General features: G+C 46.6%; 1 protein-coding gene across 6 annotated transcripts in view; it reads right to left on the minus strand.

Annotated features, from left to right (window-relative positions):
- The window catches only part of DAG1 (dystroglycan 1), a 48,936-nt gene that overhangs the window by 20,943 nt on the left and 591 nt on the right, over positions 1 to 27,402 (minus strand). Inside the window, exons 1-2 of one of the 6 annotated variants that reach the window (XM_060402541.1) lie at positions 1,442 to 27,261; positions 623 to 709 (exon numbers count right to left, since the gene is read on the minus strand). The exons of 3 other annotated variants lie outside the window; for them this stretch is intronic. The gene's annotated coding sequence lies outside the window, so the exon portion shown is untranslated. Of the gene's footprint in view, positions 1 to 622; positions 27,262 to 27,402 lie in introns of those variants that run through there. 2 more of the 6 variants (XM_042236218.1, XM_060402540.1) reach the window with 2 other exon arrangements.

Consider the following 27,402-nt stretch of genomic DNA (forward strand, 5'->3'; position numbering starts at 1 on the left):
CAGTAGCCCAAGGATGCTTCTTAGCTGAACTCACCACTGTGTGGCTGATAGAGGCTGCCAAAGCTCTCCTGCTGAGAAGTGGGTAGTGGTTTTGGGCAACGTACTCCTCTGTGCCGGTCCCCAGTGCAATGTCCACCACCGAGTCTGAGCTGAGCGCTGCTCCAGACCCCAGCAAAACCCAACTCTGTGAAGAGGACCTTCCCAGAGCCCGGGTGAAGCCCCTGGCACTCTGAACACCTGCTGGGCCAGCCACGGCATACAGTGTGGGAAACGGGCACACTTCCTTTCTCCAGCTGTGACCCTGGGGACTCTCCAGTGATGGGCAGAAACAGAAAGCCAAGTTTTCAGCAGTTGTCTACAAAGTGGTGTCCTTTGTAAAACAAAATGTGGCCAACCTGCCTTGGAGGCAGGTGCATTCAAGTTGACCACATCAGGCAGCAGGGACACAACTAGAGAATCAACAGTAATTACTCGATGACAGACGAGGGCCCCAGACACTGGAGGCAGAGTTCACCGGGAATGAATCCTCCTGGCCTCCCTCCTGTCACTAATCCCTATCTCTAGGCAAATGAAGCACGTGGAGGGGGTGGGCAGAGCATCCTGTGACCCTGTCCAGACACACCTGGATCCCTGGGAACTAGACGACTCCCTCTGGAATTCCAGCCCCAGCAAGGAAGCAGTTCTGTTCCACTAAGGTCATCTCCCAGACCTGCAAGTACCGCAAACACAGAGGAGGCTCAGGCAATAACTTTCCACTCAAAAAACTCGAGCAACAAATGCATACATGGCACTAACACAATTCATAGTGAACGCAATGTTTCCTCGCGTGCAGGAAAAACCCACAGAGACTGAAACTTTAAAATAACTTAAATAACATCTCTAAGAGAATGGCTCCCTACTAGCTTTTACTTTCTAGGAATGAAGGAAAAGTTGTGGGATTCAACCCATTATTAACCACACAAAATGAGGCAGAGGGAGCCTACTCCACCATTGCCAGGAACCCCTACATCTCCAACAGCTATGTTAGCTACCTAAAAATAGTAGCTCCGCTTCCCAGTTGCTACCATTCACCATGGTAATTAAGACATGTAAGGAAAATGGGGTTTGTCTTTTTAAAACCAAATGAAAGTAATAACATTCCATGACTTTATTTTAAATGGTGAAAAGGAATAATCTTAACTGAAACAACCACTTTAGGTTCCATCCAGCAAGAAGGCTTTTGTCCAGACACTCCGAAGTTAAAAGTAAACATTACATGTCTATTATTAATCTAAAAATCCAGGAGAGTTAACCAGTTTAAAACTGCTCAATCTGACTCCCAACAAGATATACTCAACACAATGGACAACTATAGTGTGAAGTCACTGTTTACTTGGGTTTTAAATACCAAAAAGATGGGCAGATTTCTCTGCTCTGAGTTTAAAACAGGCCTTTTTCACACCTTGGTGAGATAAGGAAGGCGCTGAGCCAAGTCACTGGTGAAGATGCAAGGTGTCACCTTCAAATTGTTCACAGCACGCAGGAGGCAGGAGAGGTTCCCCTGACACGAGGCAGGTTCCTGTCTGGCCTGTGTGGCATGGGAGCATCACCAGACGTGTGGGGGCAGCCTGGCAAAGACAGCAGCAGGGAGCTCAGGAATGCACCAAGCGTCCGGGGCCACATACACAGCCAGAGACTTAAAAGTAAACAAAAAAATTGTGGGAGGAAAATATGACCTGTGAGAAACAAGCACTACTCAACACTCTATCAAACAGAAACACTATGTGAACACCTTTCTCGCTCGGAGAACTCTTGCAGACGTTCAGTGATCAGATACCAAAAGCGGAGGTCCAGGAAAGGCAGTGGTTTCTGCTGCCGGTGGTGTGGTTTTCTCAATAAAGGCAGGAAGTAAAAGTCTTCTACCTGGGCACAAACCCGTTCAGATGCAAACACGTCCCAGAGGAAGGGGAGAAAGACAAGGTTCAGAAGCCAGGGCCAAATGGCCATTTCTCCACTAGACTGTGACTTCAAACCTGGGTAGGTTTTTAACATCCTATGTGATACAGCTCACGGGAAAACCAGCTCCTTCTACACTCCACTGAACTCCACATGCTGCTGTTAAACATTACTCAGTACTCAAGTGCACACTGAAAACAACTGGGATGGTAAACTTTTATGCTGTTTATCACAATTTTTAAAAAAGTTAATGGTTAGGGTGGCAAACTGTGTTATATATATTTTACTAAAATTATAGATATTTCTTGAAACTCCACATCACTCAAGAGTTATACCAATTAGACTTTAGGAAAAACACTTATATGAGCCTTAGATCAACTTTTAATTATTGATTAAAAGTGCCTCAGGCAAATTCCCTGGCGGTCCAGTGGTTTGGGCTCTGCGCTCTCACTGTCAAGAGCCTGGGTCCGATCCCTAGTTAGGGAATTAAGATCCCATAAGCTGTATGGTACAGCCAAAAAATAAATAAAAGTGCCTCGGGTAAGGGACCAAGGCTGGAAAAGGATAAACTGAGAGCCCAAACACAAGGACCAGGCCTAACTGTCTGTTTGGCTGCAGCAGCTGGACTTTGCAGGTGGGGCAGAAGCAGTGGAGTAAGTGTGAGAGGTAGGTGGCCAGACCCAGCAGAAACTAGCAGGAATGAAGAACTCCATTCACATCCCCTGTGGCATCCAAGAACCCAATTAAAGTACAATCAGCCCAAAACAGCCCAACAACAATTAACACTTCAGCGCATGTTTACCGACTGCCTACCCTGTACTATGTGCGAGGCTTCATTTGCTACGCATGTAGTCTTTCCAAGTTTCATACAAAAAGTCAATTAAGATTTACATACATCACTAATAAGAGGCAATAAATGAAATACTCATATGTTATACACAAGAGGCAATAAACTAAACACAAGTGTTTTTCAAGCAGCTGCTTACTAGAAAATACAAGTTGCAATGATACCCCAAACTTCCTCTGGCTATCCAACCCATCTCAGGACAGAGGTAGGGCTGGGATAACACTGTAAGGGCAGGATGGCTGGGACCTGTCGGGTCAAGGCTGGACGCCAAGGGTTGCCCAGAGAGGAGGGGAGGAACAGAGGTGCCCCTCCTGGTGGGGTCTGGGGCCACACAGGCTCTGCCGCCCTCTCCCCTACTGGCGCCGAGCACCAAGCAGGCCCTCAGCAGATACCAGCGTATAGCGACAGGGTTTCCACTGAATCCCCGAAATGATCCACCAAGCACAAAGCAAATAATCATCTGACTTCACACTTTGAGGGCTTCCCTTGTGGCTCAGCTGGTAAAGAATCCCCCTGCAATGCGGGAGACCTGGGTTCGATTCCTGGGTTAGAAAGATCCTCTGGAGAAGGGAAAGGCTACCCACTCCAGTGTTCTGGCCTGGAGAATTTCCAAAGAGTTAGTTAGACATGACTGAGCAACTTTCGCTTCACTTCACACTTTGAAGTTAAAAGCTGAGCTTTGTGATATTTGTTTCCACTGTTCTACAAAAGACTAAAAATAAGTATCCTGAAAAAAAAAATAAAAATAAAAAAATAAAAATAAGTATCCTGACTCAAAACTAACATGCTAACTAGGCTTCAGTGAATTAAGGTTAGAAAAAGATAGCTGACTGCTGGCCTTCCTGACCTAACTAGCTAATCAGATTTCAGAACAGAGGAGTGAGATGAAATATCTCGGAGGCCCCAGCCACTACCAGCTCCCTCCTCAGGTCCCACATTCCTGCAGCCCCCTTGACCCCGCCAGCAACTTCTCAATACAGGCGTCAGGAGCCAGACAGGGGAATCCCGGCACAGCCCCTGGGACTGGGAGCTCTTGCACCTCACAGGAAGATGCCATTGTTCTGGGTGTTTATCTAGGCAAATACGCAACCTTCAGCATTAAAGCTATGACCTGGGTGGGAGGTAGGAGAGAGGTTCAAGAGGGAAGGGACATATGTATACCAATGACTGATTCATGTCGACGCATGGCAGAAACCAATACAATATTGTAAATCAATTATCGTCCAATTAAAAAGAAATAATTATAAAAAAATAAAGCTATGACTTGCTTTAGACTATAACCTTTTGGGGGGGCCACATTCTTAAGTCCCAATGAAGAACATTTGAATCACGCCAGAAATGGCCAGATCAACAAACCCTGTTTACAAAAGGACAAGACAAAACTAGCACCCACTCCGTTTGCTCAGACTTTCTCGCTCGCGGAATTCCTTCCCTCCCACATATGGCTCTGTCTAATTGGGCTTTCTACCTACCTCAGCCTTGCCACAGCTACAAAATCCAAATAATCACAAACTTCTCTGGTCGGTTTTAGAGGTTTGCTTCCAAAAGCTGGAGCAAAAAAAGTCAAAAGATGGCCTTGCAGACTCTGGGAACCCCTGCGCTGGAAAGCCACAGTGACTCTGTGACCAGGCAGTCAAGCAGTGAACAAGACCAGTGCTGAGAAGGTTATGCCATGCGTGACCTCAGAATCAGGCCTGGAGTGGAACGGACTTACATCTGAGCTGAACACAGCTGAAGGAACCCTTGAGGACACCCTTGTCCTCACCTCCCACTGCTTCTACCTCCTCGTTCTGCAGGCTTTGATCCCTCCCTGAGCACAAAGGAAGAAGTGGGTGTCCACTCAGTGGTAGTTATTTGGAAATTCCTTCCTGACTTTTAGAACCCAAGGATTCAAAATTAAAAGCAAAAGCAGATAAGGGGAGGACAAACGCAGAGGACTGTCTGTCTTATCAAAAGGGTGCAGACACAGTTTACCTCTTCCCAAGTACTGGGGGGACAGTAGCAGCTACCAAGTATAGTACTTTTCAGCAGTGGCCAGCCTTTCCTGATGCACAAAGATGTTGTTTTCTTCTTCTAAATTTCCAAGCTGGGCTACCATCAAGCAAGAGTGGACTCCCACAGCACGAATGAACAAAGATTCCCACCAGCCCATAGCTTCATTCTTCAGATACTCTTCACATATTCTTTTCCCAAGGATCTTCAACTGGCTTCTAATGCGAACACCAAGGCACCCTGTACCCTTCCCAGGCTCTAGGTAAATCATTTGTGCTGGGAGCTAACTGCCCCTTTTATAAATGACAAGTTTATTTCATGTCTTCTCATTGTATACCAAATCCAGTGAACCTTAAAAGTTCTGTGGTCTTAAGAACAGAGCTAATCAAGAGTCAGGAACCTCTGCATTTATCTTACACAGGGATAAAGCAGACACTGTGAGGGATTCATAGCAACATAGTCCTTCTAACAGGCTGGCCCTCTAAGAACCACAGGGGTAGCTGCTGCCACCCAGCACAACGTCCTCGGTCGGGAAAGGAGACAGGAAGGCAGAAAGGTCACAGGTAAAGAGAAAGTGTAAGTAAACTAGAGGGAGCTCTGTTTCTAACTTCTCAGACCCAAGCTGCCCCACCCCCAGAGCCTGACTGCTAAGAGAGGACTTGGTCTCTGCCTCTCCAAGTGTCCCGTCACCTAGTCATCCCTTGATAAGATTTCCGTACAGGGGAGTGGGCGAAGCAGAGACAAGACAGTCAGGACAACAACCGACAAGAACCAGAGAGAGTGCCCTCCACACCCTGTTCAAACTGTTTATCCTAAGGCAGCAAGCTAGGCTGGAGACACATTAGTGGGATGAGAAAAAGGCCACAAAGACCACAGTCCTCACTCTCTAGATGGCTCCTGTAGGGTCCTTTCTGGGGTTTCACTGACTGTTACAATGCAAGTAGATGTCTCACCATCAACATGACTCAGAACTGGACAGGGAGCAAACGGAGCCTCAAGCTCCTTGGAGATGCTTCTCATCCGAAGGGAGAGAGCAGCCCTCCAGTCCTGTGCCAGAATCACTGCCTGGATCACTGAGATCACTGCCTGCTGTATTCAGCCAATGAGTAGAAGAAAATCTTGACTTCTTTGTGACAAAGAACTAAGGAAAGTAAATTCACCAGTTATCAGGAGCATTTACCTAAAGTGTAGCTTTTTTGTTTTCAAGTCAAGCTCTCTTTATAAACCCATAGTCCTCAGACACCTCAAGTCACTCAAGCTCTCTAAGGCTAAGAAACAGAAGTCACCCAGCATGCTCTTGACACCAGAGTTGCCACCTCTCGTACCTCAAAGATTAGTGCAGCTGCAAACTCGAGCAGTAGTCTCTCAGAGGGTCCACCCTGTAAATGACCGCAGCTAGTTCAAAGAAGAACAATTTAAAGCGTGCACATGTTTTTTGGTTCACCTGCAATGCAACCAGGGACCTCAGCTATCTCTTGCTTTTACAGACGATTACGTATTTGATTTTGACACTGACCGTGGAGCCAGGAAAGCGACAAGGCCTGAACCTCAACAGGCATCTGAGACCCAGTGAACACCTCACACAGGACTGGGTGCACCTGCCTGGTACTGATTACTCCTCTGTAATCACATCCTGCGGGATGACCCACAGCAACGAGTAGAGGGCCTGGGCACTGAGGCCTGTAAGAGGTTGGTGCACGGCAATTATGGGATGGGGTACAACAAGCTTTAAAGGAATCACACCCGACACATTCTCAAGGAGAACGGACATGTTCTAACTTCACCTGCACCTTAACAGGGAAGCAGTGGTCCTGCCCAACAGAACCTCAGATGTGGCGATCCTCTGGGGATGGGACAGGAAAGAGGTCTATGGTTACCAAAGGTCGCAGCAGTCCAGAGTGGAGAGCCACCAGCCTCCTAAATGCTGCTTCCTCGGGAAAGTCACCCACCTCAGTCCTTCATTAACCAATTAACCCTTCACTATGGCTTCCCTTCTTTATTAAATCCTCAGAATAGAGACAGCCCAGGGGCTGTATCTGATTTGTTCACATTGTCCTAACGATGGCACGGGGGAACACAGGCCAGATCCAGGTCTTCCCACGACACCAGAACCCACCTGGGGGGACTATGTCAAAGGCCACCTGACACCTCGATGGACACCGCCGTTACTCCAAAGCTCTGACAACAGAGAGAAGGGCACAGCCTCGTGGAGCTGGGCTTCAGGCAGTCCACAGCCCTGAACAAGGCTCCCTGGCATCCATATTCAGGTATATCCTTCCTCTTCAGAAACTAGCTCAGTGGTTCTGCTAATTTCTCTAACAGTTAAGCAGAAATAAATTATTTTTGAGCAGGTGAAACCTTTTTTTATTTTGTTGCTAAAGTCCATCTCACTCTGTTAATGTCGTGCGTTCACTTTTTCCCCTTATAGCAAAAATGAAGACCTGGAACTCCTTTATTCAGTTCATGAAATGCCTTTATTGAACTGCAACAAGATTAAGTAACTGAATACAAAATTAGATTTATTTTAAAAGACTTCAGTAAATAAACATATGTACCATATGCATCCATATCCTGGTTTCTAACTGCTACTTTAACTAAAAGAAACCAAGGCTCCTTGTGGAAAGGGTTGACGCCAGGCCGGGGAAAGAAACCTGAAACGTCTTGTTGCACTGGAAAGTCAGGAAGTGCTCAAACCACGATGGAGACATGTCAAAAGAACACAGGAGCCGGCCTCTGTGTTCCTGCTAGCCAAACCTGGGACAATTTGGGCCTCAAAATGAATAACGACAAGAATGGGTGATGTCACACTAAGTTATCAATGTGAAGTCACATACACAAAGCAATGAATGGAGGCGAGAAGGCTCTTCGAGTGAGATGACAATACAGAAGGAATGACGGTCTTAGAAGCATCACTGCATGCTGAAAGCAGAGGGTCCAAGTCTGATGAGGAACAGGATACTTACATAGTGTCCTCCCATGAGTTACTTATTAATTGCAAAGGAAAAAACAGCAACTTCACAGAGGAAAAACTGTCAGGTACCTTCCCAGCCAGGGCTGACCATCAGGACAAACCAGCACTGTGCACCTACTCACATGGGGCTGGTTATCAAAGACACTGCTGGAGCAACTGAGGACTCTAGACATGGAATTATTAACAGATTAGACACTGTACCAATGTGATATTTCCTCATGTTGACAGACATACTGTGGGCATATAAGAGAACATCCTTATTCTTAGGAAATACATGATTAAGTATTTAGGAGTAAAGGGGCATGGTGTTTGCCACTCACTCATGGATGGTTCAGGAGGAAAAAAATGTATATATAGAGAAAAGAAAGAATGACAAAGCAAAAAGGAGGCAAAACAGAAACAGACAGTGGCTCAAGGTAGCATATTTAGGAGTTTCCTGTACCACTCTAGCAATTTTTCTGCAAGTCTGAAGTTGTATCCAAATTTTGAGTTAGAAAACTACAAGCTATGTGATATGAAAATAAGTGCTAAGAGAAAGGAAGGTGGGGCATGGTCTGCCTGTCTCACGACCTCAGTTCTTCCCCGACAAAGCAGCAATGTTCATCGGCAGTTGTGAGGCAAAGTCAGTAGATGAGCTCTGTGAACACCGATGGCCTAAGCAACCCTCATCCTAGCACTCACCTCACCCCCCTGCACTCTGTCAACCAGCGTCCCAGGCCCTAAGCTCCGTGACTACGTGGTTCAAAACACAGCCCACCAGGTCCCTAAGTCCTCCTCTATGAGGCGAAATGGGAGTATCTTAAAACCATTTCCCTCTAGAAACACTACAAACTATACCAAAAAAGGACTTTGTTTATTTGTTTAAAAATTGACTCGGATGATAATGGAAGAAAATGTCACACTGGGGCCTGAAATTACTACACTGGGCTATGTTTGCTCAAGATTAAAAATAGTTTCATCCTTCCTTCCCAGGAGCCTTCCCTCCTGGAGGGAAAAAACCCCTGACCAGACCTTCACCAAGTTCAGAGGCCCCAGAGCTAAACACAAGCTCTGGGCAGGCTGAAACTAGAGTTTCCCAGTATCAGATTTCCCACTAACAATCCCTGGGCATGATACAGAAGACACACAGTAAGCCTTGCAATGATGCCATCAGCTGTCAGGTCCTTTGGACTTACTGCAATAAAAGTTATTCAAATGGAGGTGACACAAATTTCACCAATATCCTACGACGTACGTATGTGAGAGGCGGGGTTTCTTCAGCAGCTTTCCACAAATTACACATTTAAAGTGTCTCTAAACACTTAAACTAGGACATCTCTTTTTATTTCATTCTTACAAAGTTCAAATGCAATCACATAGCTCATAACTAATACTTTCCACACTTTACTAGAACTGGAAGACCTCCGCTCGAGTGAGCAGACCCGCCTCCTCACCCTCTACCGCTGCGTGTGGCACAGGCCTGTCCAAGTTTCCTGCGTGCTCTGGTCTGAAGGGTGCTCTCTCCCTCTCAGATGTGCATGCTTCTGGAGAGAAACTGGTGGATAAAATCCTGGATATAGAATTGCTGGGTCAAAGGTTATGTACCTTAGAACTGCTACAGACTGGCAAAATACCCTTCAATGTACATTCCAACTGAAAGAAATGAGTAACTTTTCCCTTACTTTCACTAAAACTGAGTTACTGTTAAACTCCTTTATTAATAACATGAGATGGAAGAGGAAGGAGGGAGAGACTGGTTCAAAGAGCATGAGACGGCCTGCCCCTCTCATGCTGTTGGATTAATGGGCAGAGTGGGCAGCAGGTATCATAATTCAAGCTGGGAGTAATGGTGCTTCACAGTTAGCCAGTGCGAAAACAGGGGAGCGTGAGTGTCCAGATGACTAATGAATCAAAACATGGCACTATGTTTTCCTAGTCAGACTTGACTACCTCAGAGCAAAATTGCTATGGAAAATTTACGAGCTAATTACTCCCAATAATAAGGTATCTGTGGTGCTCTCTGCTCCTATTGTGGGCCAGCCCTGGGCCCGGGTGCCTCTTGGGCCCACCCCAGAACAACTCTGGGCTCAGGGTAGTAGGGACACAAATACAAGTGCTGAGCCCAAGGAGAGGGACGCTAGAGGGTACTTGGGGGCTCCCGAGTCTAATCTTCATACTGTAGCTTCACTTTTCTGAAAATTTTCTAAACCGTATCGCTGAATCTAAGTTTGAGGCCTGTTGTCTTTCAACTGAGGGGCAGGGTCTCAGAGGAATGCTGGAGCCCAGCCATCCTGGGGGTCACACCCTCCAGACTCCAGCAGCACTGCGGAAGAGCCATCTGTCCCAGACCAGTGCAGCCGTCCAGGACAGGCAGTTATGTGTCTGAGCACAAAAGAGGTACTCACCAGTCCATTCCCATCTTCCTCTCCGATCAGCCTAACTTGTACCAATTAATGCCAATCAATCCAACAGAAAGTGGTGCCCACCGCAGTGATGGACCCACCACCGTCCTAAGATGACCCTCCCAGCTCTACACCATGCTGGCCCCTGGTTCAAGAACTGCCAGCAAAAGCAGGCGACACAGGCAACTCGATAAAGATGAAGGGGAGACCGGAACTGGGAACCAACTCTACCATGAGGACAGAGAGGAGCAGGAAGCCCGTCAGCAGCCGCTGTGGTTCCATTACCTGTTACAGGCACACATTAAACTACTGATGGATGAAGTGACAGGATGTCTGAGATGTGCTCCAAAACAACGGCGGGTGCAGGGGGACAACAGTCGGGAGTGTGAACGCGCAAGACTGGCCCATTGATGAGTGGAAGCTGATGGATGGTGGAGCTGGTGACAGGCCCAGGGGATTCATATTACTCTGTCTTTGACTGCACTTGAAATTCTCCACAAGACCAAAAACAAAACACAACAAAGGCATACCAAGAAAATTCCCAGCAATTTAAATGTGAAGTGTATCTAAGTCACTCTTAGGTGTTAGAAGCCATGGAAAAGAATGGCTTTTTATCAGTATTATTCATAATAGCCAAAAGTTTAAACTACCCACATGTCCACCAACAGGAAAAGCAGTAGATCGTGGTATATTCATGCGTGAAATACTACAAAACAAAAGAGAACAATCTGCTGTACAGACCCACAAAGATGTCAGAGACCTAACATTCAGCAAAAGACAGGCTCCTCCAAGTACATGTACTCTATACCACTGCACTTACATAAAAGTCAAGAAAAGTGTGAGACTTCACTGGTGGTCCAGCAGTGAAGAACTCACCTTACAATGCATGGAATGTGAGTTTGACCCCTGGTGGCGGAACTAAAATCATGCCACGACTAAGACCCAACATAGTTAGTTAAGTTGCTCAGTCGTGTCTGACTCTTTGCAGCCCCATGGACTGCAGCCCACCAGGCTCCTCCGTCCATGGAATTCTCCAGGCCAAACAAATAAAGGTCATGAGGAGCAAAACCAGGCTCAAGGCCAGAACAGTGGTTACCTCTGGGGAGATGCTGATTGGGTAAAGGCATGAGAGAAACTACTGGAAATTTTCTATATCTCAATGGTCTATACATATGTAAAACTGTCAAGCTGTACATTTATGATTTATACATATGGCTACATGTAAATTTTGCCTTGGCTGATTTTTACAGTGAGAGTTAAAAAAAAAATCAAACACTACTACTAAGCAGGCGATTCAGTGAAACAACATCTATAACAGAATAAATGTTCAAGATTGAGATGACTCTGCTCTGGCCTGGGATCATTTTGGTTGGGGTCTGCTACCTACTTGCCACTTGTTAACACTTGAGGCAAAAGCAAGGACTCCCTCTAAGGACCTTCACTCCTAAGGACACCAGAGCAGCCAACACCAGAAAACATGGCTTTAACTCCTGCTTCACCACCTGAGCAACTAGGCAAAGCTGCTGTTTGGACCTCATCAAATTCCAAGGAATTCAATTCTTAAATGTAGTGGTACAGATCTCGAATACAGGAAATTCAGCACTCCCCTCCCTGCCATGCCCGCTGCTGACATCAGCTCCTTTGGGCAGCTCCTGAGCGGTGCCCAGAAGCCTCTCTGGCCCTTCCACCAGCACAGCCCACACCTCCCTGACTCTGGAATTCCTTACATTCTCCTCCCTAAAGGACAACCCTCAGAAAACTTGGATTCAAGGCAAGAAAACAAAGCCTGCTCAGCCTCCTTAGGCCTAAGCAACCTTGATGCACACAGAGGATGCAAAAATCTGAATGCACCTGGCTTCAAAAGTATTTAAGCATAAAAATAAATGGAATTTTTAATGTGTGACTTAACAACACAATGAAAACACCACATAGCACCAGGGGAAGGCCAGATCAATTCTGATACATCAATCACAAGACACCTCTTCTCAGTGGCAGTTACCATCTGAAGGGCAATGGGCTTGCTATATATTGGGTTGGCCAAAAAGCTCATTTGGGTTTTCCCATTACAGCATATGAAGAAACCCAAACTCTTCAGCCAACCCTACTCACAGGTAGAGGCCAGCTGTGAGCAGAGCCCTGATCCTCCAGGGCCTCACAGCAACAGCTGATCTGGCAGCAACGCTCTGAGGTGACCACGTGGTTGGCCCCACACCAGACCCTAGCTCAGGCTGCCCATCAAATTTTGGGGGTAAGCTGGGGTGGGCTTCAGACAAGGAAGCCAGGACTAGCGGACAAGTCCCTGGGCTACCCTCACACTGAAGCAACACTCATCTTGGCCCTCCACATGCCCTCCTCTCCAGCCACCAGCCAACAACACTGGCAGCTGACATGCCTCCCCATCCTGTCAGGCGAGTCTCTGCACCCAGGGCTGGAGACCAGCAGGTGAGGCCACGACCACACCCCACACAGGGTCCCACTATCCTCCCACACTCTGTGGCCTGATGGCGCAGGTATGGCGAAAGACTATGGAGTCTGGCTGCTCTCTAAGCTCTGACCCCTTGGGCTGTGTGCACCCTATGTGGAGAAGGGTCAGTGTGGAGGAAGGAGCAAGGACCTGAGAGGGCCCTCTGTGAACCCACCTCGGTGAATCATGTTGGTTTTTAAAGTTATGACTCTTGTTTCGCATCTATTTATCTATTCACTAACTTTTGGCTGTGCTGGGTCTTCGTCCCTGAGTGCAGGCTTCTCATTTTGGGGACCTCTTGTTGCGGCTCAAGGGCTCCAGCAGGGCTCAGCAGTTAGTTCTGTGGTGCACGGGCTTAGCTGACCCGTGGCATGTGGCATCTTCCCAGACCAGGGATCGAACCCATGTCCACTGGCAGGTGGAGTCTTAACCACTGGACCACCAGGGAAATCCCACCAGTGAATCAGACCAGAGAACACACCCAGCCTTTTCCCCTTGCCACACCTGTCACACCCATGCTGGAGAAACTGGTTTGACAAGGATGGCGGAGCCACTGAGAGGCTGAGCTGGCCTGGCCTCTCCTCAGGCCCCACTGTCCTGCCACAGAAGTGGCGCTCTAGGTCCCTGCCTATGAGCAAGATATGGAACAAAAGGAAAGCAAAGGCCCAAACCACCTCCGCCTTGCCAGAAGGACCAGAGCTGAGGCCGATCGAGTCTTTAGATCCAACTGCCGATTCAAAGTAAACACAGAGAAGGGCGTGCTGCTCTGCACCCTGGGACACAACTGCTCAATCTGGACTGGGAGAGATCCCACAGGTCTAACTAATGGCCCAGGTTCTACAGCAGATAACTGCCAGGAAACAGGACAGAGTGGGGGAAATGTAGATAAAGAAACTTAAAACATGCCAATTAACAAAACAGGCACAAATTAAACTGCAGTGCCTAAGGACAGACATTTGGGAGAATAAAACCATTTTTTTAAAAAAGTAAGGAAACGGCTACAAAAGGACAGGATGGGGTCACCTTGGAAAGGAAGGGAACGAGCAGGCTGTGGCAGGATTGGGGCGCACCGAGAAGCCTCTGGGGGAACAAATAAAGCTCTCTTCTTGACCTTATAAGCTACTAAGCTCCACTTTTTTTGAAGGGGGGTGGTCCTGTTTTCTCCATTTTTGTTTTATTTTTTACACTAGTGAGGTTTTTTCCAAGTCAAAAATATATTAAATAAATAAATAAGATGAAGTAAACATAAAACTGGGCTTCCCTGGGGGCTCAGCTGGTAAAGAATCCACCTGCAATGCCAGAGACCTAGGTTTGATCCCTGGGTTGGGAAGATCCCTTGAAGAAGGGAATGGCCACCCACTACAGTTTTCTGGCCTGGAGAATTCTACGGACTGTATAGTCCATGGGGCCGCAAAGAGTCGGACACAACTGAGTGACTTTCACTTTCAAACATAAAACCAGTCCTGGAAGAGCTTGAGGGCTTTGCGAAGCAGCATTTGCAGAAAGAGAACCGCACCAGGAAGCCTGGAAAAGAGAGGGTGGCCTCACAGGAAATTGGGAGGGGACCTTCTCTAATTCAGGGGTTCGGCCTTGGGAACCACCACCGGCGGATAACTCAAGTCCCACACTCTCCAATAGCTCTGCTGCTTGTTAAGCTGGTATTGCAGCCATAACTGGTTCCCACGGGCAGGGTAAAGGTGGCGTAGTTTTTTTAAACTGGGTGCCCCCAAATCCCAACATGTCTAGTCATTAGTCCCTTCACAGCAGATTTTCCTGACTCCCAGGGCCTGAAGGGTTTTTAACTTGCTCCCTTGGCAAAGCACACCAGCACTGCCTTTCAGGCCACTCAACTAAGGGCAAGCCCAACCTCACAGCCTCTGTTTCTGTTCAGCTGGCTCTATCTATGCAGCCAGAACTCTGTCACCTCAGGACTGGCCAAAGTCATACTCGTCTCCCACCCCTGCCACTAGCTGACCTGGCCCATGGTGGCCTCCAGTCCCCACCCCTCACCATCCCCAGACAGTAACCCCTTGCACCCCTGCCTCCCACCTCCTCCGCTGACTTGGGGATTAACAACACAAACAGAGCAAGGTTCCTCCACACACTGGGAGTGATCCTCTCCCTCCCGACCTCTTTCTAAGGCTCACATTCCCTAATTCCCCTCCCATCTCCTCTTGCAGCTTCCCCAATTATCCCCAAAGCCCCCCCACACACACACGCACTCTCTCATCCAAATCGGCACCAAACCAAAATGGCTCCCCACAGTCACCTCTGCCACCTGAAACTCCACCTCGAAGGCCCCGCCAGAATCACACTAAGGTATGGCGTCAGGGCCAGGGAAGAGCCCCACAGGCCACAGACACGGCAGGGTGCACCTGAATGTCAGCCTGGCTTTGAAAATAACCCATCACTGCCTGCCTGCTCCGTAAGCTCCTCTCCCCAATCCCTCACATCACAAACCTTAAACTATATATACAAAATACAAACGACCTTAATCCAGTCACCCACCATCTCTTGACAGTTTTAATACTTCTGTGCTTCAGACAACCTAAATGAGCAGCCTAGCGAAGGAATGTGGACATCACTATGAACACCTCTGGGCATCCTGCTTTCTCCACCCCAGATCCAAATCTGAAAGCAAACTACCAAGGCCAACAACCCCCCCACAACGATAAGGAGTCTGCAGTGCCTGCAACAGAAATGGACCACCTCCACAGCAGGGTTTTCTTCTCTCGTCCTGAGCATCAGCTCCTCACAGTGGCCTCCTCTGTGAGGCCCTGCCCTGACCCAGAGCTACTCTCAGGCTGGGAGAAGCCCTGGGCTCTACTTCCTTTCAGAGGATCTAGTGGCCATTTAGAGATTTTCTGCTCCCCTCTGGGGGGTATCATGTCATTTTCTTATCTGATAACAGCCAACAGCTTTATACTCAACGCCTCTAAAACAAAGGTCAGAGACCAAATGTCTTCACTATCTGGAAATCACCTGGAGCCTTCTCCAGTAGGAACCCACAGGCAGCTCCCTCTGGACACAGAATCATAAAGCCTGGTGCTTTCATTATCCCGAGGCTGGAACCCAATTTTTGTCTTTAGGATAATTATCCTCCACTCAGAAATCAGGCAACAGTGCCTGTACGCTTATCTTCCTTATACTCAGCGGCTCTAAGCTCGGTTTGTCCCTCAGGGGGTCAAGGAAGTCCCAGACACTTCAGGTTTCTAGGGAGGATGCTGACTTTACAGAGTAAGGTTCTGACATTCTGGACTAAATTCATCCTACTAAATACCAGACCACCCGACCTGCCTCTTGAGAGATCTGTATGCAGGCCAGGAAGCAACAGTTAGAAGTGGACATGGAACAACAGACTGGTTCCAAATTGGAAAAGGAGTACGTCAAGGCTGTATATTGTCACCCTACTTATTTAACTTATATGCAGAGTACATCATGAGAAACACTGGACTGGAAGAAACACAAGCTGGGATCAAGATTGCCGGGAGAAATATCAATAACCTCAGATATGCAGGTGACACCACCCTTATGGAAGAAAGTGAAGAGGAACTCAAAAGCCTCTTGATGAAAGTGAAAGAGGAGAGTGAAAAAGTTGGCTTAAAGCTCAACATTCAGAAAACGAAGATCATGGCATCCAATCCCATCACTCCATGGAAAATAGATGGAGAAACAGTGGAAACAGTGTCAGACTTTATTTTTTTGGGCTCCAAAATCACTGCAGATGGTGATTGCAGCCATGAAATTAAAAGACGCTTACCCCTTGGAAGAAAAGTTATGAGCAACCTAGATAGCATATTCAAAACCAGAGACATTACTTTGCCGACTAAGGTCCATCTAGTCAAGGCTATGGTTTTTCCTGTGGTCATGTATGGATGTGAGAGTTGGACTGTGAAGAAGGCTGAGCGCCGAAGAATTGATGCTTTGAACTGTGGTCTTGGAGAAGACTCTTCAGAGTCCCTTGGACTGTAAGGAGATCCAACCAGTCCATTCTGAAGGAAATCAGCCCTGGGATTTCTTTGGAAGGAATGATGCTAAAGCTGAAACTCCAGTACTTTGGCCACCTCATGGGAAGAGTTGACTCACTGGAAAAGACTTTGATGCTGGGAGGGATTGGGGGCAGGAGGAGAAGGGGACGACCGAGGATGAGATGGCTGGATGACATCACTGACTCGATGGACTTGAGTCTGAGTGAACTCCGGGAGTTGGTGATGGACAGGGAGGCCTGGCGTGCTGCGATTCATGGGGTCACAAAAAGTCAGACACGACTGAACGACTGAACTGAACTGAAATAACAAATTTTAAGTCTTAAAATTCCTGTTCTAAAGAGTTCCAGCCCTACAGCTCAGCTGGACTGTATGTTCCAGGTACAGAAACTACTGCTGCCTAACATTCAACCAGGCACGCCCACTGGCTCCAAGTCTCTTAAAATGCATCTGCTAGCTGAAAAGTCAGTTTTATAAGTCCCCTAGTCAAGAAGTCATATGGTCACATGGGGAAAAAATAAGTATATGTTAAAAAAAAAAATAAGCATACGTAGCCCTTTGAAAACCAAGGGCGTTTCAAACCAGGCATGCAGTGCAGTTGAATATTCAGAGAGAGATAAATATACAAAAAAAAAAGGAAACCAAGCACTTCTTGTCAATCAATTCATATGACAACCTTGCCAGGCTGAGTTCCTTCTACTGCCCTAGTGAGGCTCGGGCAAAGAAGCTGGGCACGTCGAAGAATCGCCAAAGGGACTCCTTACAAACAATGCTATCTAGCAGCCAAAATCCTTGATCCTCAAACTATTTTTGTCTTTTATTCATCTCGCTGGGGCCAGTCCCTCCTGGATCAGCCACCCTAAGAGAGACACCACAGCGCTCAAAGCTCCACAGGTGAGCGAGCAGTCAAGCCAGTGCTGCTTTTTGGGAAGCACAGATGGGAGAATCCCATGGACAGAGGAGCCTGGACACAGAAGCCCACAGGGTTGCAAAGAGTTAGACATCACTGAAGTGACTCAGCACGATGGGCTCACAGTCTAAGGCTTTTTAAAAAAATATATAAGATACTACTTGGTACACATAAAATATAATCTATTACATATGTAAAATGAAACACAATTTTTAAAAAGCCTGGATCAATCACTTAGCCTAAGAAATAAGTCCAGCCTGTATTAAATATTGGGCTTCCCTGGTGGCTCAAATGGTAACCAATCCGCCTGCAATGGAGGAGACCCAGGTTAGATCCCTGAGTTGGGAAGATCCCCTGGAAAAGGGAAGGGAAACTCACTTAATACTCTGCCTGGAAAATTTCATAGACAGAGCAGCCTGTCGGGCTACAGTCCAAGGGGTTGCAAAGAGTCAAGATGCAACTGAGCAACTAACACTTTTTTTTTTAAATTATTAAATACTGGACTCTCAAGTTTACACCAGAAAAAGTACAAGTGTAAGAATAACAGGTACCAATTATGGAGAGGTGTAGGACTCACTACCGGAAAGTTTTACTTTCTCTTCAGCAGGCTATGGGGACGAGATTCTCTCCCAATTTTACTGAGGCAGCGGGGAGAAGGGAGCTCAGGACCTCTGGTATATTCCCTTCTCAGGCTCAGGTTTCTACTGCTGAGGGTACTCAGTGTTTTCACTGTCCAATCTCATCGAACTTGTACCACAGGTCCTTGCTTGTCTTGCTAAAAAGCAAGGGCCTTTAGTGGGTAGACCTCACCTCTTGGGAGGTCACGACTCAAGAGACCATGGCATGACAAGGCACTATCTGAAAAAACAACTCTCCTTTAGAAAACTCAGTATCATTTATAAAAAGAGCTGGCATCTGCAGTGTTATCTCAACACAGCAAGTTTTATTCCTTTATTTGATAAAAACGAGTGCCACTTCCAATCTTAAAATGGAGAAGGAAGCAGATCACTCTGCTCAGGTAGCAGGTTAAAATAGGCTTGAAATTTTTTTTTTAAGAAAAAAAAAAAAGTAGGAGGAAGGCAAACATCCAGGGCAATGCAAGTACCAGCTGCTCCTTTCACAAGACACTTCCCAGAAAACAAAGAAACTGTGCATGTTGAAGCATCATGGAAGAATGGATTTTTTTTTTTACTATGATCAAGAACAATTTCAAATCGAGGCATTCGTGGTACAGTGGGTAGCTTAGCTGCCTTCCAAGAACAACTTCCAGGACCGTTCCAAAGTCAACCTACCTGGGTTTTAGAGGAGCAAATTTCTCAGTGGCCTTCCAGGCAATCAATATACACCTCATGTAGAAAAGGCCTTCGCCAGCTCCAGGCAGGCCTGACTGGGCCTTCGCCATCTCCCGTCCACTGCCAGCTCGCTCAACTACCCTTCACAGAACCTGCTAAACAACTGCTGACAACAAACCTGGCTCCTTATCTGAAGCCAACGCCCTCGAAAGAGAGGCAGCCAGTGACCTCTATCTGTTCACTCTCTAAGTCATTAAGGTCTCCCTTAAATCATTAAGTATCGCTTACATTTTTTTTCCAAGGACACACTCGCCTGGGGTCAGGAGAACTACCTGTTGGGTAAGGCAGTTTGGTATCAAGAGAGAGCTCCTGTATCCAGAACAAACCTGTTTCTTAAAAGGCTAGGTCTCGGGACTTGCCTGGTGGGCCAGTGGCTTAGATTGCATTCCCAATGCAGGGGGCCTGGGTTCGATCCCTGGTCAGGGAATGTTGATCCCTGGTCTGCATGTCACAACTAAGACCCAGTGCAGCCAGATAAATTAAAAAAAAAAAACAAAAAAAAAATTTTTTTTTTTAAATTTCTCTGGCTTCTCCTATCCCATATTCCAGCATTTCACATCTTCAACGAGGTCTACAGTTGATTAAAGCCAAAATAAGTTTTTCCCAGCTCTACTGAGATACAACTGAAGACCAGAATAAATTTGAAAACCAAGAATCTAAGTCCAGTTTCATTCACAAATAGATTAATCCGAGGCTTCCCAGTGGATTCAGAACACAACAAAGGCCTGGGGCAACTCCCCAGCCTCCTGTGAGCAGGCACTCAGTCACCCTTGGGAGCAGCAGGCCTGCCTCTCCAAATATGGCCTGAGATCTGTCGCAAGAGTGAGCTCAGCCCTGGAAAGGGGTCCACAAGAATGCTGACCAAGACATGACAAAATCAGAGCGCAGCCCCGAGGGCAAGCACAGCATCGGCACCGTGGCTCATAGCACTCCTGAATGGCAGGGCAGCCAGTGAGGAAAGGACCGCTCGGCGGGCTCGTGGCCCCTGCAGCATCCCGTCGCCACGGCAGACTGCAGAGCGGCCACGGCGGGCCGGACACTTAGGTGGAGAGCTGTGCACAGCTCACAATGGGCCCCATTCTCCCTGGAATCGCGTGGCAGGAGGGGAGAGGGGAGGCCGGGACATTCCTTCACCCCCTCACATGGAGGGAAAGGGCACAGGCAGCCCAGGGCAGCAGAGGCCTGCAGAAGAAAACAGCCTGAGCAGCCATTTTCCCTTCTAGCTGCACTAGCCAGAAAGGACCCCTCCTGAAGAACCAGAAGGGAGTCCTGAGGTGCCAACTGATTGAGTCATGTGGATTAGGTGGCCTACACAGGTGTCCTCTCTCTGGTCAACAGTGTCCAACCAGAAGGAAAAAAACAAACACACACACACTCAGGCACCCCACGGTCCCCATCAGCCCAGGGCTCGTACTGCAAGAACAATCAACTTTTCCCGCTAAAGATTTCTTCCCAGTGCCCAGGAATCCAGTCACTTTTTAGACTACTTTTAAAACTAGATAAAGCACATGCTCAGACTGGCAAACACAGTGTGTTAAGTCTATACTATTGACCCTTCTGACAAAATATTGTGATCTTTTCCAGGTAAGCAGAAACAACAGCTGGGAACAACCCAGAGAAGGAAAGGAGACAGGAATTCTGTTATCTGTGACATTAATGAATTCTATTTTTAGATCTTTAATAAAGAGTTTCTAGTCTCCTCCTAACAAATTTCTCTACTCAGGCAATTCAGTCTTTCCAACATTGCTCAAAAGTCTAAAAATAAAAGACACTTAGTCCAGGATGCTTAACATAACAGGTAGAGCAAAGTTCTCGACACTTCCTCATTTTCCACAAGATCCAGTTCTACTCATCAGGCTAGTCTCCGCTATTCAAAAATCCAGTAAGTGAGTCTCCCTGAGGTCAGGTCAGATTCAATGCAAAGACAATCCACCAGCCCAAGCAGAAGCAGGCACAGGAGATTTACAGCGACGAGAGACGAATGCATTATGAAAGCATTTCTTGTATAATAAGGGCCCAGAAAATGGATGGTGTATCACGTGCTGATTAAGAGCCAAATAAAAAGAAAATAGTATTTGCAGTTCTATCATTGACTTCATCATTTTCCTTGGCAAAAACCGGCTAAAGAATCAACCCAGCCCAGGAGAACAACTAGGCTAATTAAAAGAGGCATTTCTGAAAGCCAAGGCAGAACTGGTTCACTTCTGCCACAGACAGCCTCGGGAGCCTCCTTAAGTAATCCTTTATCAACCCCTGGAATTCCTGGGGGAAATGTTCCCAGTACAGTGAGAAGTAAAACAGAGACAACTCTAACATTTGCCAAAATAGGCATCTTCCAATTCCACAAATTTGTTTCAATGCATATACATTAACACCAGCTATTAGAAAGGACTCTGTAAGCAGCGCTTCTTATTTGTGGATTCCCATACTCCATATACAAAAACTCAACATCCACAGAAATGAAGAGCAAATGCCAAAACAGACGAAAATGGGCACGGGCCTCTTTTTCCCTGAGTATGACACATCCTTCCAAGGGCTTCACTCGTCCTTAAGCTTCCCTCAACTGGCACACTCCCCTATACTTAGGGTATCCGAGGGCTGTGACTGCCTCAGGAAGAATGAATCTGTGGCTACACATACCCCCAGTGGCAGGGAATATCAAGTCTTGGCCTCCATGCAGCTCTAAAAATTGCACACACATGCAAGTCACAGAAAAGGAGCTAGGGAAAATGTATACAGTGCTTAAAAAATGACATTCAATACAAACCTGCCTTACTTGATGTTATAAATGGGCTCCTTCAAAACTGTAAGTCACACTGCACTTTTTCCAAAAGTTTTATATTTCATATTGTGAAGGTAAGAAAAAGAATCTTAAAAAAAAAAAAAAACCAACTATATACAAAGATGTCAACGGCAATATTATCTACTATAACTAAAGTAAGATTAACAACCATTAAGAATGGAAGACAGGTTAACCATCAGAAATGTTACATTTATAGAACAATGAATACTATAATGCTGGGAGGGCAAAAGCAAGATTAAAAATCAAATTTTAACTCGGTAAAAGTGCTGCCCAAGGGCCATCTCTGGAGGACACCCAGGAATCACAGGATGCCGGCTGCTTCTAGGGAGGGGAAGCAGGGACCAAGTGGACAGATAGAAGAAAGATTTTAAAAAAAAAAAAAGAAGAAGAAGAAGAAGAAAGATTTCTTTCCCCTGTACAAAAATCCTTTAGAACTTTTTGAGATTAACCATGTGTTAGCATTTACTATTTAAAGAAGGAATAAAGTTGGGGAAGACAAGAGATTTTCCCCTTACTTTCGACTTTTATCTTCCACGTTTCTTTTTTTAAATACATGCATTATTTAATACAGCTTTTGCCCCACTACAGTGCTTTAAAATTCCATGATCATTTTGCCAAGTACGTGATTATCCCTCATCTTGCTTTAGCAGCCATCTCCCTTTCTAAGTACCTTTCTTCAGGCTCTAGTGCCAGGCTGCTTTAAAAGCCTTATCTTAAGGGGACTTCCCAGGTGGTCCAGTGGTTAAGACTCCTCATTTCCACTGCAGGGGGACTAAGATCCCACATCCGGTGCAGCAAGGACAAAAAAAAAAAAAAAAAAGCCTTATCTTCCTGGAGAGCAGAAGCCCTACAGGAAAAGAAGGAACCAATATTGGTGAATGTCCACAACCAAGGCAGCATTACATACACCACAACCACTACCTCCAAAGGAAGTGGGGCGTGCCACTCAATCTGCCCACACCACCAGCCACCCTTTATTGCCAAAGGATGACAAAGAAAATGAAATGTCTTCTGTAGAATCAATCTAGGATCAAAAAATTATAAACAGTTTCAAAACCTACAAAATTAATTTTGATGTCTAAAACTCAGACAGGGGTATTTTCAAAAATAATTAGCTCAAGAAGGTATAAATGAGAAGCAAAACCTCAACACTATTAAATGCATCACAGGATGTGTAGGTTAAAGACACTGTTATAAAAATGGTTTTTTATATTCAGCTAATTATTCCCATTAGGATTCTACTTATAAAATATAAATTAAGTCAACATACTGCAAAAGTTCATTCAGATTTACTTCACTCCAGCAGAGAACATAGGACAGTTTCATCACCTTAGACACATTCAGTTCATGATACTGTACCATGGCATGCCATCCATCCTTCCACCCTGGACCCAGAGCAAAGCTAGAAAACGCTTAGCTCTCTCAAACCCAAGGAATGGGAAAATAGGAAACCCTATACACTAGGGCTAAATGAAGCCCTCTGGCTGGTGTAATTTTGTAAACTACTCTAAAATCCTATTTATAGAAATTGCTATCTGAGCAGTATCACTAATGATCAGAGTGAAGAGTGGCGGTCAAAAGGCGAAGCAGGTTATGCAACTCAAGACTACTTTAAATTAGTGCCCAAAGGCATGGGCACACAAAGACCTACTGGGAAATGACCAGATTAATTACCTGCATATTCAAAACCACCAACATCTTATTCCTGGACTGGAGCGTCAACCCAAGAAAAGCAGAGAAAGACGGGGGTTTAGGCAACAAGCACTGGCAAAGGCACAGAAATATTCCTGAACGTGGAGGAGGGAGAAATCCTTGACCAATACACAGAGCACCTAGAAGCCCCCACTACCTGTATTCTCACTCAGAGTTCCCCTGTGGCTCAATACCCTAGTCCCCCTCCGGGTGCCCTTTCATGTTCACACCAGCATTTCTTAATTCTCTGATACTCTGGAAGCCTCCAGCCTCCAAGCCATTACCCTCTGCAGTGGCTCAAATCTAAACAATATACCCTGGAACCTGGAATATTGAATCATACTTCTCCTTGCTGACCTCCTACACTGGTTAGGGAAAAAACTCTTAAGACAGGACTTCCCTAGTGGTCCAGTGGCTAAGACTCCACTCTCCCAATGCAGGGGGGCCGGGTTCAATCCCTGGTTGGGGAATAGATCTCACATGCCCCCACTAAGACCTGGCAGAGCAAATAAAAATAATAAATAAATAAAACCTTAAAAAAACCCAAAAAACTCGGAAGACCTCACTCTTATTTTTGCCCACCCACAAAATGAGTCTATCACCACTTGCCATTCAGCTAGACTAGTTATATGCCTCTTATCAAGAAGGTTACGATCAAAAAAAAAAACCAACTTAAAAAGGAAGCATGCGGTAAAGGGGCTCTGACGTCACACCATCATGGGACACCTTTAGTTTGTCTTGCACAGGTCAAATGTGCAAGTCACTGGCAATTCTTTACCTGAAATCCAGTCTAAAGCTGCATTACACCCACTGTGATTCTGAGTATCCAAAAGTATAGATGTTTCCCTCTACCTACCAAGTGGGTCAACAAATGGTCTCTTTTGTTATGTTTCCCTCTCTTTTGCCCTGTTACTTGCCTGCCACAGAAACTCAAGCCTTCCCCACTTCACCCAATCTAGGGGCCCTTCTTTTTAATTTTTTTTTTTTTGGGCATGACACACACCTTGTGGGATCTCAGCTCCCCGACCAAGGATTGAACCCAGTCCTCTGCAGTGACACACTGGAACACTAAGGAATTCCCTAGGGGCCCTTCTTTATTCAGAGTTTCTCAAGTCCTCATCAGTGCTTGGCTAATGCAGCCTTATATCTTCATCTTTCCACTGTCAACCTCCTGCCTCAGTCTGTGGTAGATCCCTGCTGCTACCAGCAGCATTCAGGTCCCTAACATCTGCTGAACTGGCTCATCTTGAATCTTCTTCATCTCCACTGCCCTGCTGACCACTGTTCTAGTTCAGAGCCACTATCTCCCCAATAGACACAGCAGTAACCAACCTGTCTCTAATCCAGCCCAACCTCAATATTCACACTTCTGAAAACCCAGAGCTGATCCCATCACAGTTGTGTTTTGAGATCTCCAAGGTTTCCTGTTCTTCCATAACATCAAACTTCTCCATCTCCATGTGGCCTTCTGACTCCAACTCAACCTTCCAGAACATACAGAAAAACAGCCCAGCCTTCTCCCCCTGGCCCTTTTCCTCTGTTCACTTATTTTTCTTCCACACAACTGTGACCTTCTTGCCACCACTCCTTCACCAATCAAACCACTAACCCTTCTTGAAGGTCTAGCTCAAATGTAGTTCTCCCCTAAGGTCTGCCCTCTCCAGCCTAGGACCCAAGTTCATTGGCTTACTTCAGTACAGTGCCCAGAGCCACCGGCGCAGGGCTCAAGAAGGCTTTGATAAACCCTAGATTTCTGAAAATGGCCCCTCAGAGCATGTTCCTGGAGCTCCATGTGGGATCACTGATCACTTTCTCATATCATCCCAGCATTCTGCCCACCACCAAACACCCGGACTTGGGCTTTGCCAGAGAAGAACCCAACTGAGACCACCATTATTAGTCTGATACAACAAAAACACAGATGGGTATAGCCAAACGTCCAACCAGGGTTCAAATCCTAATTCTGCCACATGACAGCTGTGTGACCTTGGGAACATTCCTTCATCTGTGACTCAGTTTGCTAAGCCACTGGAAAGGACTCTCAGAAGCATTCACAATAGGGCATGTAGAGCAGAAACTCAGAAGGCCCTCGACCGTGCTGGTGTAGATCCATCGCATCACTGATCCAGAGCACAGGAAAGGCTGGAATGACTGTGAGGTTAAAGGACTGAACATGCTCTCATTTGCCTCAACAGGGATGAACACATATCTGTTTACTTCAGGGGTTAATATACCAGCCCTGCCCAAGAAAAATTGCAATGCCCCCAGTTCAAGTGAGAAATAAGGTTTAAGGTTGTTAACAAAAAATGCTACGCCTCTCCTTTTGCAAACAACAACCCCAGTCTAAGTGTCCAGAGGGTCCCTCAAAATTCCACCATATTCAGTGTTCAAGAGACACTAGCAAATTTACAGAAGAGGTGATTTAAAGCCTTGGTCATGTTAAATATTCTGGCCCACACATTCCTGAATAGAGCCTCCTCCCCCATCACAGCCTGGAATTCCCTTTGCTCAAACTTTTCAGCTAGTCTTCTCAGCTGGCTCCTTCACCCTCATCTGTCCTCTAAGGGTTTAACTCAGAGCCCTAGGTCCTTTTCCCATCCTCTCACTGCACTATCTATGTGACCACCAACAAGACCTTTCTAAACATAGGTCTGGACCACACCACTCCACCGAGGAAAACCCTTCCCAGACTCTGCCACCTTGAGTATGAAGTCTGAACTCCTTGGCACAAGAGAAAGGCCAGGGGCCCCCACCTCTCAAGCTGGAGGACTCACAGGTGCTATTTTAGGCACTCACGTACATGTGGTTCCCTGAGTCCAGACCTTGCTGTCCCCCAGCTACTTTTTGCTGGCCCTGCAAGCCTTGGCTCAGGAATTCCCTCTCTCCTCAGGCTCCCAGGAACCATCTGAGCACACAGTGGGCAGACACTATCAATCATAGGTTCCCCATCCCCCACTGTCCACCATACTGACTTCCATAAGGGCAGAACCAGGCTCTTTTTTAGGACTGGACCAAAAAAAATTGTTAGGGCTTTTCTGGAAAAGTGTATGGACAAATCTCAATGAACTTTTTGGCCAACCCAATACAGGGGTCCCCTAGACCTCCCACAGAATCTGGTAAGTAGTGAAGTCAAGTATTTGTTATCTCCTTTCACATAGTAACCTGCAAGACTTCAACAGGCTCATCGAACTCCCTCCCCAAATCTCACTGCTCCAAGAAATGGCTCCTCAATCTCCTTTAAGAACGCAGGCCAGGAGCTCTGATTACTTGGCTCCAAAGCCAGCAAAGTTCAATTCAACTTCATATTCAAACTATGCCTCCCATGCTGAATTCTTTTTTTAGAAAAAAGGACATCCCCAAATTATCTCTCTCAACAGCTAAGCATAGAACAACCTGATAAAGTTACAACAACCCATCTACACCAAACTCTCAAACACCTGGTAGCACATTCAACTCTCCATCTGAACTGATGTCCTGTAAACACCACCTCCCTGCACAGAAGTCTGGCTTCCAAGCTTATTTAGGGAAACAGCAGGCCCGGCTCTTAAGTTAGAACTCTAGGCTATAACCGTGCTGTCCCAGGCTGTAGCTCTCACCAAGGCCAAACTTCACGGTCACCATTAAAACTCATTCTGAAGTTCACAAGTCGAAGAGCTTCTCAAATCATAGAGATTAAAATACGCATTTTAAATCAGCAGCTGAGATGGTGTGAAATTAACTTGAAATTTACGGCAGAAGCCTTCTAAACCCAGAGAGCCATTTCTCCGAAGACATTTTCCCAAATATTCCTGCAGGTGAAGACGGTTTTCCAAACACTGAGTGAAAAGGTGAAAAGGTAGTAGCAGGCTTCCAAAGAAGCCCAAGTGCGTCTGTGTGTGAAGGGGTGACCCCAAGCCTCTGAGCTCAGGCTCCGGCGGCTGCGGCGCCCTTCCCCGCCTCCGGAGGGGACTCAACGCCCCAACCTCGGGATCTGACCAAGCTGGGAGGCGCGACCCTCGGTGGAAGCCCGGGAGGCAGTCCGCAGGCCGGCCGCACACGCCCACGGCCGACGCGCAGGCCCCGCGTTCCC

Source organism: Ovis aries, chromosome 19, assembly GCF_016772045.2.
Source record: "Ovis aries strain OAR_USU_Benz2616 breed Rambouillet chromosome 19, ARS-UI_Ramb_v3.0, whole genome shotgun sequence".
NCBI classification, from domain to species: domain Eukaryota; kingdom Metazoa; phylum Chordata; class Mammalia; order Artiodactyla; family Bovidae; genus Ovis; species Ovis aries.